Source organism: Somniosus microcephalus, chromosome 8 (genome assembly GCF_052327205.1).
Source record: "Somniosus microcephalus isolate GS21.2 chromosome 8, FLI_Smic_1.0, whole genome shotgun sequence".
NCBI classification, from domain to species: domain Eukaryota; kingdom Metazoa; phylum Chordata; class Chondrichthyes; order Squaliformes; family Somniosidae; genus Somniosus; species Somniosus microcephalus.
The window spans coordinates 38,827,731-38,839,904 of record NC_140994.1 but is presented as its reverse complement, the minus strand read 5'-3'; the positions used below and the strand labels follow the sequence as shown (position 1 = coordinate 38,839,904).

The 12,174-nt window shown below is 43.7% G+C and overlaps 1 pseudogene; it reads right to left on the bottom strand.

Moving 5' to 3' along the window:
* The window catches only part of LOC147113465 (CUB and zona pellucida-like domain-containing protein 1), a 31,197-nt pseudogene that overhangs the window by 3,795 nt on the left and 15,228 nt on the right, over positions 1-12,174 (bottom strand).

Sequence of the window (12,174 nt, the reverse complement as noted above, 5' to 3'; positions counted from 1 at the left end):
CCAATCCCGTGATTTTTTATCTTGAGCAATAATCTTTTGTGTGGCACCTTGTCAAATGCCTTTTGGAAGTCTAAATACACTACGTCCACTGGTTCCCCTTTATCCACCCTGTATGTTACTTCCTCAAAAAACTCCAGCAAATTTGTCAAACATGACTTCCCCTTCATGAAACCATGCTGAGTTTGTCCTATTAAATTATGTTTATCCAAATGTCCCGTTACTGTCTCCTTAATAATGGACTCTAACATTTTACCAACCACAGATGTTAGGCTAACAGGTCTATAGTTTCCAGCCTTCTGCCTACTACCTTTTTTAAATAAGGGTGTTACATTAGCAGTTTTCCAATCTGCCGGGACCTTTGCTGAGTCCAGTGAGTTTTGGAAAATTATTACCAATGCATCCACAATCCCTACCGCTACTTCCCTCAAGACCCTAGGATGCAAGCCATCAGGTCCAGGGGATTTATCCGCCTTGAGCCCCATTATTTTACCAAGTACCACTTCCTTAGTGATTTTAATCGTATTTAGTTCCTCCCCCCCCAGAGCCCCCTGTTTGTCCAGTGTTGGGATATTCTTAGTGTCCTCTACTGTAAAGACTGATACAAAATAATTGTTCAGTGTTTTTGCCATCTCCATGTTTCCCACCATTAATTTCCCGGTCTCATCCTCTAAAGGACCAACGTTTACTTTAGCCATCCTTTTTCTTTTTATATAACTATAGAAACTTTTACTGTCTGTTTTTATATTTTTTGCTAATTTACTTTCATAATCTATCTTCCCTTTCTTAATCAATCTTTTAGTTATTTTTTGCTGTCTTTTAAAGACTTCCCAATCTTCCATCCTCCCACTAGATTTGGCTACCTTATATGCCCTTGTTTTTAGTCGGATACTATCCTTAATTACTTTACTTAGCCACGGATGGCTATCTTCTTTTACACCCTTTTTTCCTCAGTGGAATATATATTTTTTGGAAGTTGTAAAATAACTCCTTAAATGTACACCACTGATCATGTACCGTCTTACCCTTTAATCTATTTTCCCAGTCCACTCTAATCAATTCCACTCTCATACCTTCATAGCCTCCTTTATTCAAGCTCAGCATGCTTGTTTGAGATCCAACCTTCTCACCCTCTAATTGAATATGGAATTCAACCATGTTATGGTCACTCATTCCAAGGGGATCCTTTACTAGGACATTTTTAATTAATCCTGTATCATTACACAGGACCAAATCTAAGGTTGCTTGCCCCCTGGTCGGTTCAGTTACATACTGCTCAAGAAACCCATCCCTAATACACTCAATGAACTCATCCTCAAGGCTGCTCTGCCCAATTTGATTTGTCCAGTTAATATGATAATTAAAATCCCCCATAATTATAGCTGTTCCCTTATTACAAGCCTCAACTATTTCCTGATTAATACTCCGTCCAACAGAGTTGCAACTGTTCGGAGGCCTATAGACTACACCCACTAGTGTTTTTTTCCCCTTATTATTCCTTATCTCCACCCAAACTGTTTCACTATCCTGCTCCTTTGACCCAATATCATTTCTCTGTATTATAGTGATTCCTTCCTTTATTAACATAGCCACCCCACCTCCTCTCCCTTCCTGCCTGTCCTTCCTGATTGTTAAATAACCTGGTATGTTTAATTCCCAGTCATGGTCACCCTGCAGCCATGTTTCTGTAATGGCCACAAGATCATACCCATATGTCGTTATTTGTGCCGTTAACTCATTCATTTTGTTACAACATCATCTGAAAACGCAGCGTCAGTTTCCACATGTACGCTGATGACACCCAGCTCTACCTCACTAACTCTTCTCTCGACCCCTCCACAGTGTCTAAATTGTCAGACTGCTTGTCTGACATACAGTTCTGGATGAGCAAAAATGTTCTTCAATTAAATATTGGGAAGACCGAAGCTATTGTTTTCGGTCCCCACCACAAACTCTGTTCCCTAGCCACTGACTCCATCCCTCTCCCTAACATCTGTTTGAAGCTGAACCACACTGTTCGCAACCTTGGTGTCATATTTGATCCTGAAATGAGCTTCCAACCACATATCCGCAGCATAACAAAGTCCGCCTACTTCCACCTCCGTAACATCGCCCGTCTCCGCCCTTGCCTCAGCTCATCCACTGCTGAAACCCTCATCCATGCCTTTGTTACCTCTAGACTTGACTGTTCCAACCCACTCCTGGCTGGCCTCCCACGTTCCACCCTACGTAAACTTGAGGTCATCCAAAACTCGGCTGCCCGTGTCCTAACTCGCACCAAGTCCCGTTCACCCATCAGCCCTGTGCTCTGGCTTCTGGTTAAGGAGCGCCTCGATTTCAAAATTCTCATCCTTGTTTTCAAATCCCTCCCTGGCCTCACCCCTTCCTATCTCTGTAATCTCTTTCAGCCCCACAACCCCCCGAGATATCTGCGCTCCTCTAATTCTGCCCTCTTGAGCATCCCTGATTATAATCGCTCAACCTTTGGTGGCCGTGCCTTCTGCTGCCTAGGCCCTAAGCTCTGGAATTCCCTGCCTAAACCTGTCCGCCTCTACCTCTCCTCCTTTAAGACGCTCCTTAAAACCTACCTCTTTTACCAAGCTTTTGGTCATCTGTCCTAATTTATTCTTATGTGGAGTGGTGTCAAATTTTTTGTCTTAAAATACTCCTGTGCAATGCCTTGGGACATTTTACTATGTTAAAGGTGCTATATAAATACAAGTTGTTTTGGTTTTGTTGTTTATATAGATTCACCATTACATCTTGACATTTATATTCTTTGAATTCATGGAGTTTATGGCAAGAAGTAATCTGCCACTTGCTCATTCCACCATCAGTTTCCCCTTGCAGCTTCCTTTGGTCCTGAAAATTATTTACTATGCCTCCTACTTTAGTATCATCTGAAAAATTGGACACTACTCCCTCTAGCCCTGTATCCAAATTATTGATACACACAGAATAGAACCCTGTGGGACACGAGTAGCCATTGCCCTTGACTCATACTCTCTGTTTCATCCCTACTAACCAGTTTTGAATCTAATTTTCTATCTCCCCCCACCCCCCCCCCCCAATTCATCTCCAATAATCTCCTGTATGGTACCTTGTAAAAGGCTTTCTGAAAGTCCATGTACACCACATCCACTGCATTTCCCCCATCCATCAAATCTGTCATCTCAAAGAACTCTTATCAGGTTTTCCTGCATATTGATTACCCATCAAAAAGTAATTTATTAGCTGGAAAGTGCTTCTGGTATATGAGGATGTGAAAGGCACTATAATTGCAAGTTTGTTCTTTCAATCTGTGACGAACCGGATTTTGCCTGAACTGGTATTTTGTTTCAGCTCATGATATTTATGCAATGTTAGATTGGTTTATCAGGGCTGAACTCTCGAGGCTGCATGCATAAGTTTTAAATAATTAGGCCAGCAGTATGGAGCTTCTCAACAGTAGTGATTTGAAGAGTTAATTAGTGTACGAAGAGTTTGAACACAGATGGAAGCATAAAATTACAGAGAGATGAATAGATTGTGAATGAGCAAATCTGTGGCAAATGGACTTCAACGTAGGCAAGTGTGAAGTCATCCACTTTGGACCTATAAAGGATAGATCAGGGTACTTACTAAATGGTGCAAAGCTAGAAACAGTGGAGGAACAAAGACACAGGAGTCCATGTACATAGATCATTAAAATATCATGGACAGGTACAGAAAATAATCAGAAAGGCTAATGGAATGCTGGGCTTTATATCTAGGGTAGAAGTTATACTACAGCTACACAAAGCCATGGCTAGACCACACCTGGTGTACTGTGTTCAGTTCTGGGCACCACACCTTAGGAAGGTTATATTGACCTTGGAGGGCATGGAGTGTAGATTTACCAGAATTGTACCTGGACTCCTGGGGTTAAATTACAAGGAGAGTTTACACAAATTACGGTTGTATTCCCTGGAATTTAGAAGGTAAAGGGGTGATCTGATCGAAGTTTTCAAGATATTAAGAGGAACTGATCAGGTAGATAGAGAGAAATTATTGCTGCTGGTTGGGGAGTCTAGGACTAAGGGGCATAGTCTAAAAATTAAGAGCCAGGCCTTTCAGGAGTGAAGTTAGGAAACACTTCTACACACAAAGGGTGGTAGATGTTTGGAACTCTCTTCCGCAAACAGCAATTGATGCTAAGTCCGTTAATTTTAAATCTGAGATTGACAGATTTTTGTTAACCGAACGTATTAAGGGATATGGGGCAAAGGTGGGTATATGGAGTCAGGCCACAGATCGGCCATGATCTTATTGAATGGTGGAACGGGCTCCTGTTCCTATGTAAGCTGACCGTGGCAGCCTGCTCAGATGGATGTAAAAGATTCCATGGTATGATTTGACAAAGAGCAGGGGAGTTGTCCCGGCACACTAGCCAACTTTTATCCTTCAACCAATGCCACCAAAAACATATTGGCCCAGTAATTCCGTTCCAAATGCGTGAGTACGGTTGGGGTACTCACGCGTCTGGCCGGAGGAAATGCCGGTTTTCAGCATGCACAGCGCATGCGGGGAAAACCGGCATTTCCTGTCCTCTGAACGAAGGGGTTCAGAGGCAGAATGCGTGCGACTGCACAGGCAGCGCGTGCGCAGTAAAATTCGCCAGTTTCATTCATGCTTTCAGTGAGGTTAAGTCCTTACAACTTACACATGAAAAAAGCATGAGTACAGTTGCTCCAGAGGCTGCGGAGGAAGATATATTTTATCGTGGAGCTTCTGAAAGGCAATATTTTTGTTTGGGAAAGGGAGGAAAGTTATTTTAAGAAATGCTGAGGTAAGTTTTAAAGTTTAATTTTTTTTTTTTTTAAACGGGTTTTCAGTACTGTAGGTAGAAGGAGCAATTGTAGCTGTGTGAATTGAATTTGCTGTGTTTATTAAATGTGAAAATGACTGTTCTAAAATGAATAATGTAACATTTCCAACATTTTTAAGAAAGAAACTTTTCATCAGTAATATTGTGGGAGACTACAGTCTCCCGCGTAAAGAAATAGGCAACACAGCGAGCTACAAGAAATAGGTCTTTACTCCAACTCTCACAATACAGTACTGAATTCGTACCGCCCGCGAACCTGTGATGACTCACGGATTGGTCACCTGATTGGTTTTCCTTCTCTCAGCAGCAGGCAAGTCTGAACATGCCTTATTCCTCTCAGCTTGCAACTGTCTTGCGGGGGGAGGGGAATACAGCAGTTAAAAGGGGATTATACAGGTTTATCTACATACACACTGTTTCCCCAATGTGGCAACGCCACAATATATTCTTTTAAGTAATTATGTATGTATGTCCGTATATATTCCTTTACGTATATGTATGTATGTATATATTCCTTTACTTATGTGTATGAATGTATGTATTTAATTATGACTTTCAGAGAAAGTAACTTATTGGAAAATCATCTCGGGCTGTGAAATTGATCAGGCGGGTATGATGTATTACCAAGACGATAACGCATTTCTCCTGCCATAGGCCGGGGTGATTTTCTAACCAGTCACTTCATTAAAATTACTTTAACAACTCTTTCCATTTCTTCCTTGCAAGGACGTCTGTGTAAGCAGGAGGCCTGTGAGCGAGAAAAATGCCCGGGAACTGCTAGTAGCCAACACCTTCACGAGCTAGTGGCGCCTTGTACCTCCCCCTCCCCCCGCAAGGCAAAGAAAGGAGCAGACACAATTTAAAGTGAAGCAGTGAACTTTTATTGCATCATAAAACAGTTTTCAGGGTCAGTTTTGATGTAGATAGTTTATAACTTTAAAATGTTAACTAGCTTATTTCCTGCTTTTCAAACATTTGTAAACATGAATAGTTCAGAAAAAAATGTGTTAACATTTTAAAGTGACTTTTTCTGTTTTCTTAGTGCAATAAAGACATTCAAGGTGGAAACTAGCTATGTTCTAATTTTCAAATAGTTGTAAAAATACTTTGGCTCCAATAAAAGTTGCTAATTTTTTTCAAACTGACGACAGGCTGCACTGTTTAAAGCAAAAGGTTACATATCCTTTCAGTCACAAAGAAACATTTAAATGAAAACAGCAAACACAACATTTTACATGTCAATAAAATGAAAAATTTAACAATTGCACGATTTGCCCCCTCGCATCTGCGACTGAGGGTCCAAGGAGGTGCATTGCGCAAGAGGTCATCGTCGTACGTATCCTCACACTGTTCCCTTTCGGGAACTGTATGAAGTGGTGGAAGGATTTCTGGCCACGTTAACGCTCCTTCCGTGACCATAACCATCTTCATACCAGCCATTAGGGTGGTTAGTCCTATGGCGCGAGGGTTTTACGGGCTCCCACAACCCATCTGAGGGGGGGGGCACCCACACCCGCGGATGCAAGTATCCCGCTGGATGTCCACCCAGAATTTATAGTTGGAGCTCCGACTCCACTTGCTGGGACTGTCTGGAGCGGGGTTTGAAACCCTACTCCTTCTGGCCCAGCTGCGGGAATGCTTACCGCTACGCAAAAGGCCCACTCCGCGCAAAAGGTGACACCCATACGTTTCCTGCGCCTTTTCCCTCCCTGTGACTGGAGCCCTATGCTGCCACTTGAAAGACCAAGCTATCATCTGTCCTTTTTGCGGCGCCTTGGACTTCTCATTACCAATGATGAGCAGGCGCTGCGCCTCCACCTCGTTGAGGAGATTGCTGAGGTCATCATCAGTTCAATTGTGAGTTCTTTTAATGCCGTGAATTGTGCTCATTCCAGCCATTTCACGTTGCTAATCGGAGTGGGCCTTTGGCGTAGCGGTAGCATCCCCGCCACTGGGCCAGACGGGGTAGGGTTTCGAACCCCGCTCCAGACAGTCCCGGCAAGTGGAGTCGGAGCTCCGGCTCTAAATTCTGGGTTGACATCCAGTGGGATATTTGCGTCCATGGGTCTGGGTGGCCCCCCCCCCCTCGTATAGGTTGTGGGAGCCCGTAAAACCCTCCCGCCATAGGACTAACCACCCTAATGGCTGGTACAAAGATGATGTCTGTGTGTTGATAGAGACACTGAAGACAGGAGTTTGGTTCATAGGTGTTTACTAAACAAAGTCTGGAGGGGAACTAATGGATACAACACAATATACAGGCTTATATAGCCCAAGTGGCCATTACCGGCATTACAGTACACATGGGGCTCTTAAAGGCACATACACTACAATTCCTCCCCTTTTAGCTAACCAGTACATAATATTTTAAGTAATTATTAATTACATGTTATAAGAAAAATAATATACACATTGCTGCAGTTAATTAATTATAAGTCAGTCTCTCTGGAGGCTTCCTGACTCGGTCCGGATAACGCCTCGGTGGTGTAGTAGTTTCTGGTGGTGTAGTAGGTTCTTTTGGCAAGGCTGATTCGGCTTGAATGCCAGTGTCGGGTTCATCGGGTTCCAGTATCACCGGATCGGAGGTAGATATGGGTATCTCTACTTCATCGTTAGGCGTATAGAGTTGTGGTGTAGGTTGTCCCTTTTCGGATGACTCTATGATTTGGTCAGCATGGCGCCTTATTATGCTTTCTCCGATGTCCACGGTATACATCAGCGGTCCTAGTCGTGTGCAGATAGTTCCAGGCTGCCATTTCTCGGTACGGTAGTCCCGGACCAAAATTTGTTGACCTATCTGGAAGGTTCTAGTTGGCCTTTCATTCATGCCTTGAAATTGCCGGTTCTCCACGTCCCTTCTGATGTTGGGCTTGATCAAATCCAGCCGGCATCTTAGGCTTCTATTGAAGAACATCATGGCGGGAGTTTGGTTTGTAACCATATGTGTTGCATTCCTGTATGCGAACAAGAAGTTATCCACCTTGTGCTGAAGTTTTATGTCTTCATTGCCCATGGCCTTTATGGCCTTCTTGAAGGTCTGGACAAACCTTTCAGCCAATCCATTGGTGGCGGGATGGTATGGGGCGGACGTGTAGTGCTTAACCCCATTGTTTTTTAAGAACTTCCTGAATTCTTCGGACACAAATTGCGGTCCATTATCAGAACAGATCTGTTCCGGCAGCCCATTCCTGGCAAATATGGTCCTTAATACTGTGATGGTTTTTTCCGTGGTGGTGGAGGACATCTTTATTACCTCCGGCTACTTGGAGTGTGCATCAACCGCGATTAAGAACATTGAGTCCATAAATGGACCAGCAAAGTCAATGTGTACCCTTTGCCAGGGAGATGAGGGCCACTCCCATGGATGTAGAGGGGCTTGGGGTGGAGCGTTTTGGACCTTCTGGCATCCTAGGCAGCTCTTGGTCATTTCTTCTATGTCTCCATCGATACCTGGCCACCATACAAACGCTCTGGCTAGGTTCTTCATTTTCACTCCACCCAGATGCCCCTCGTGAAGCTCCTTTAGCACTTTATCCTGGAGTTTGGGTGGAATCACCACTCTGGATCCACACATCAAGGTTCCTCGGCATACTGACAGCTGTTCTCTTCTTTGCGAGAATGCTGGCAACAGTGGTTCGCCATGTGCTGGCCATCCCTTCACCGTTAAGTCGTAGACTCGTGAGAGAGTCGGGTAATTTCTCGTTTCCTTTTCAATGGCAGAATTTGTTACTGGTAGACATTCCACTATGGTTGAGTGGAACATCTCCACTGGGTCTACTGTAGGTGCTTCTACCGTTGGCAACGGTAGGCGCGATAACCCGTCAGCATTCCCATGCTGTTTTGATCCTTTGTATTCTATGTTGTATTGGTGTGCCCCTAGAAAAAGGGACCACCTCTGTAGCCTTTGCGCTGTCATAATGGGAACACCCTTTTTAGGGTTGAATATGGAGATGAGGGGTTGATGGTCAGTCAACAAGGTAAATTTTTGTCTGTGTAGGTAATGGTTGAATTTCTTCACTCCCCATACCAGGCTGAGTGCTTCCCTGTCGATTTGGGCATAGTTACGCTCAGCTGAGTTCAATGAGCGTGACGCAAAAGCTATTGGCTGTTCCAAGCCATCAGGGAATTTATGCGATAATACTGCTCCTATGCCGTAAGGGGATGCATCGCACGCCAGTCTGATTGGCAGTGATGTGTTGTAATGAGCCAAAACTTCTTTGGACGTGATTAAGTCTTTGCATTTATGGAAGGCACGTTTACAGTCTTCGCTCCATTTCCAAATTACTCCTGTTTGTAGCAGTTCATTAAGAGGATGTAGAAGAGTTGATAAGTTTGGTAAAAATTTATGATAGTAATTTATTAATCCCAGGAACTACCTTAATTGTGAAACATTTTCAGGTGCTGGGGCTTTTATGACCGCTTCAATTTTTTCAGGTGACTTATGCAACCCTTCCTCATTAATTATGTGGCCACAATATGATATTTGATTTTGGAAAAATTCACACTTGGGGCGATTTGCTCGTAGGCCCCGTTCTCTCAGCCTAGTGAGCACCTGCTCCAAATTGGCAAGGTGCTCGTTGTCGTTTTCTCCTGTTACAAGGATGTCGTCTAGGTAGCATTGAGTCCCCGGAATCCCTTGGAGGACTTGCTCCATAGCTCTTTGCCAGATAGCTGGAGCGGATGCTTCTCCGAAAACCAGTCGATTGTACTGGTACAGACCTTTGTGTGTATTTATCGTGAGATATTTTTTAGAGGCCTCTTCAACCTCCATCTGTAGATATGCCTGTGCCAAGTCAATTTTGGTGAAACGTTTCCCTCCGGATAGTGAGGCGAAAATATCTTCTATCCTCGGAAGAGGATACTGAACCGTGTGAAGGATCAGGTTTACCGTCACCTTGAAGTCTCCACAGATGCAAATTTTTCTCTGTTCTTCAGATTTATCATTATTCAATGCTTTCTTCATGACTGGAACGATGGGTGTTGCCCACTCGCTCCAATCTATTTTGGATAATACGCCTGCATTTTCCAAATTCTCCAGCTCTGCCTCGACTGCTGGACGAATTGCGTATGGCACCGGTCTTGCTTTAAAAAACTTGGGAATTGCTGCATCTTCCACTTTTATTGAGGCGGTGATGCCTTTCAAGGTTCCTAGTTTCTCTTGAAACACTTCTTTGGCGTTGGCCAAGATGTCTTTTAATCGTTCAGGTATGACGTCATCATCATTTTTTTTCTTACTGGTCACCGTCAGTACCTGAATGGAGTGCCAGTCTAAACGTATTTTCCTGATCCATTCACGTCCCAACAGCGGTGGGCCACCATCTTGTAGAATGTATAAATGCAACTTTTGTATTTCCTTGCCGTTGTATACAACAGGCACCCTTATTTTTCCTTTGGGGTATACTTTCTGCCCCGTATATGTTTTCAAGATAATGGATGTGTCTTTTAAAGGTATATGCGGAAATAGCCGCTCGTAATCCCGTCGATTTATGACGGTCAGAGCTGATCCTGTATCTAGCTCCATTTTAACTGGGGACCCTGCTATCGTGAGGGTAACCCAAATGGTCTGGTAATCATCTTTGGCAAGTACATTATGTAATTTGAGACAGCTTAGTCTCTTGTTTTCGGAGTCGCTATCGCTCTTCTGGTCTTCGGAGCTACTGTCCGTCATCATTTGTACCTTTCTGTACTTTTCTTTATTGATTTTTTTTTTTCCTGTCTGTGGATTTATTTTGTCCAGATCGGCATACCCGTGCAATGTGTCCAATCTTTCCGCATTGCCTGCATGCTTTGTCCTTGAACCAACAGTCCCTCTGGTTATGGGTGGATCTGCCGCAGCGATAACATCTCTCGAAACCCTGTGTCATTTCATGGGTGCTGAAGTCCTGTGTCTTTTGTTGTATCTCTGCAGCTCCTCTTGCGGCTGCTTCGTATGATACAGCCATACTGAAAGCCTTGCCCAGTGTTAAATCTTTTTCAGAAAGCAGCCTTTTCTGTGTTCCTTCACTTAAGAGACCGCAGACGAATTTGTCTTGAAGATAATCTGCTAGTCCTGCCCCGAATTGGCAGTGTTTTGATAGCTTTCTTAATTCGGTGAGGTAATCAGCGTTACTTTCATTCTTGTGTTGATTTCTCTTGAAGAATTTGAATCGTTCCGCTATCAGTAGCGGTGTTGGGTTTAAGTGCTCCTGTAGGGTATCAACAATTTCTTTAAAATTCTTGTCCTTTGGTTTGGCTGGAGTGATTAAATTTCGTAACAGCCCGTATGTCTTTGCACCCATTAGATTTAGCAGTACTGAAGCTTTTTTTTCATCTTCTATTCCATTTGCAGTGCAATATACCTCCACTCTTTCCACATATGTGGTCCAATCCTCTATCTCATTATCAAAAGCATCAATATTGCCAGACTTAGGCATCTTAGAAAAGATATGGCGCTTCCCGCGCTTTTCTTTCTTTTCTGCAGAAAAGATATGGCGCTTCCCGTGCTTTCCCGCCGCTGCTGCCGATGACAACGCTGTTTCCCGCGGTTTCCGTCTTTTTTTATTTATTTATTTACAGTTGGAGACTTGTTCCCGCCGGACTTTCTCTCTAGGTCTGAACGCCGACCTGCTTGCAGCGCCGGCCGTCTCCCGAGTGCTCCCTCCCCGTCTGTTACTGCTTGCCTCCGATTTCGCTGCTTGTCCCAGCTGTAGAGCCAGCCGCTGGAGCCCCAGCCTGACGCCCAGGAAGGATTAGCGCAGTACCTGCCACCAGCTTGGCCAGCTGGTGAAACCACAGCTTCTTTCACTTTCTTGATTCTTCTGGACACCAGAGGAATCGATGTCCTTGAGGTGCTGCCGAATTGCAGGTAAGTCCGTTTCCACTTCGTCGCCACTGTTGTGTCTGTGTGTTGATAGAGACACTGAAGACAGGAGTTTGGTTCATAGGTGTTTACTAAACAAAGTCTGGACGGGAACTAACGGATACAACACAATATACAGGCTTATATAGCCCGAGTGGCCATTACTGGCATTACAGTACACATGGGGCTCTTAAAGGCACATACACTACAGTTACGGTCACGGAAGGAGCGTTAATCACGGCCATAAATCCTTCCACCACTTCATACAGTTCCCCAAAGGGAACAGTGTGAAGACACATACGACGACGATGTTGCTAATTAAATAAATGGAATGAAAAAAATGCTTTCAGGGCTTTTAAAAGTCTTTAAATTGCTTTAATTCTGTTTAAAACTACTTCAGATTCTTCAAAATAATGTAAACGTTTTTAAAAGTTTATAAGTTACCAAAAGCTTCATAAAAATACCAAAAACCTATTTAAAATGCTGCTCTGCA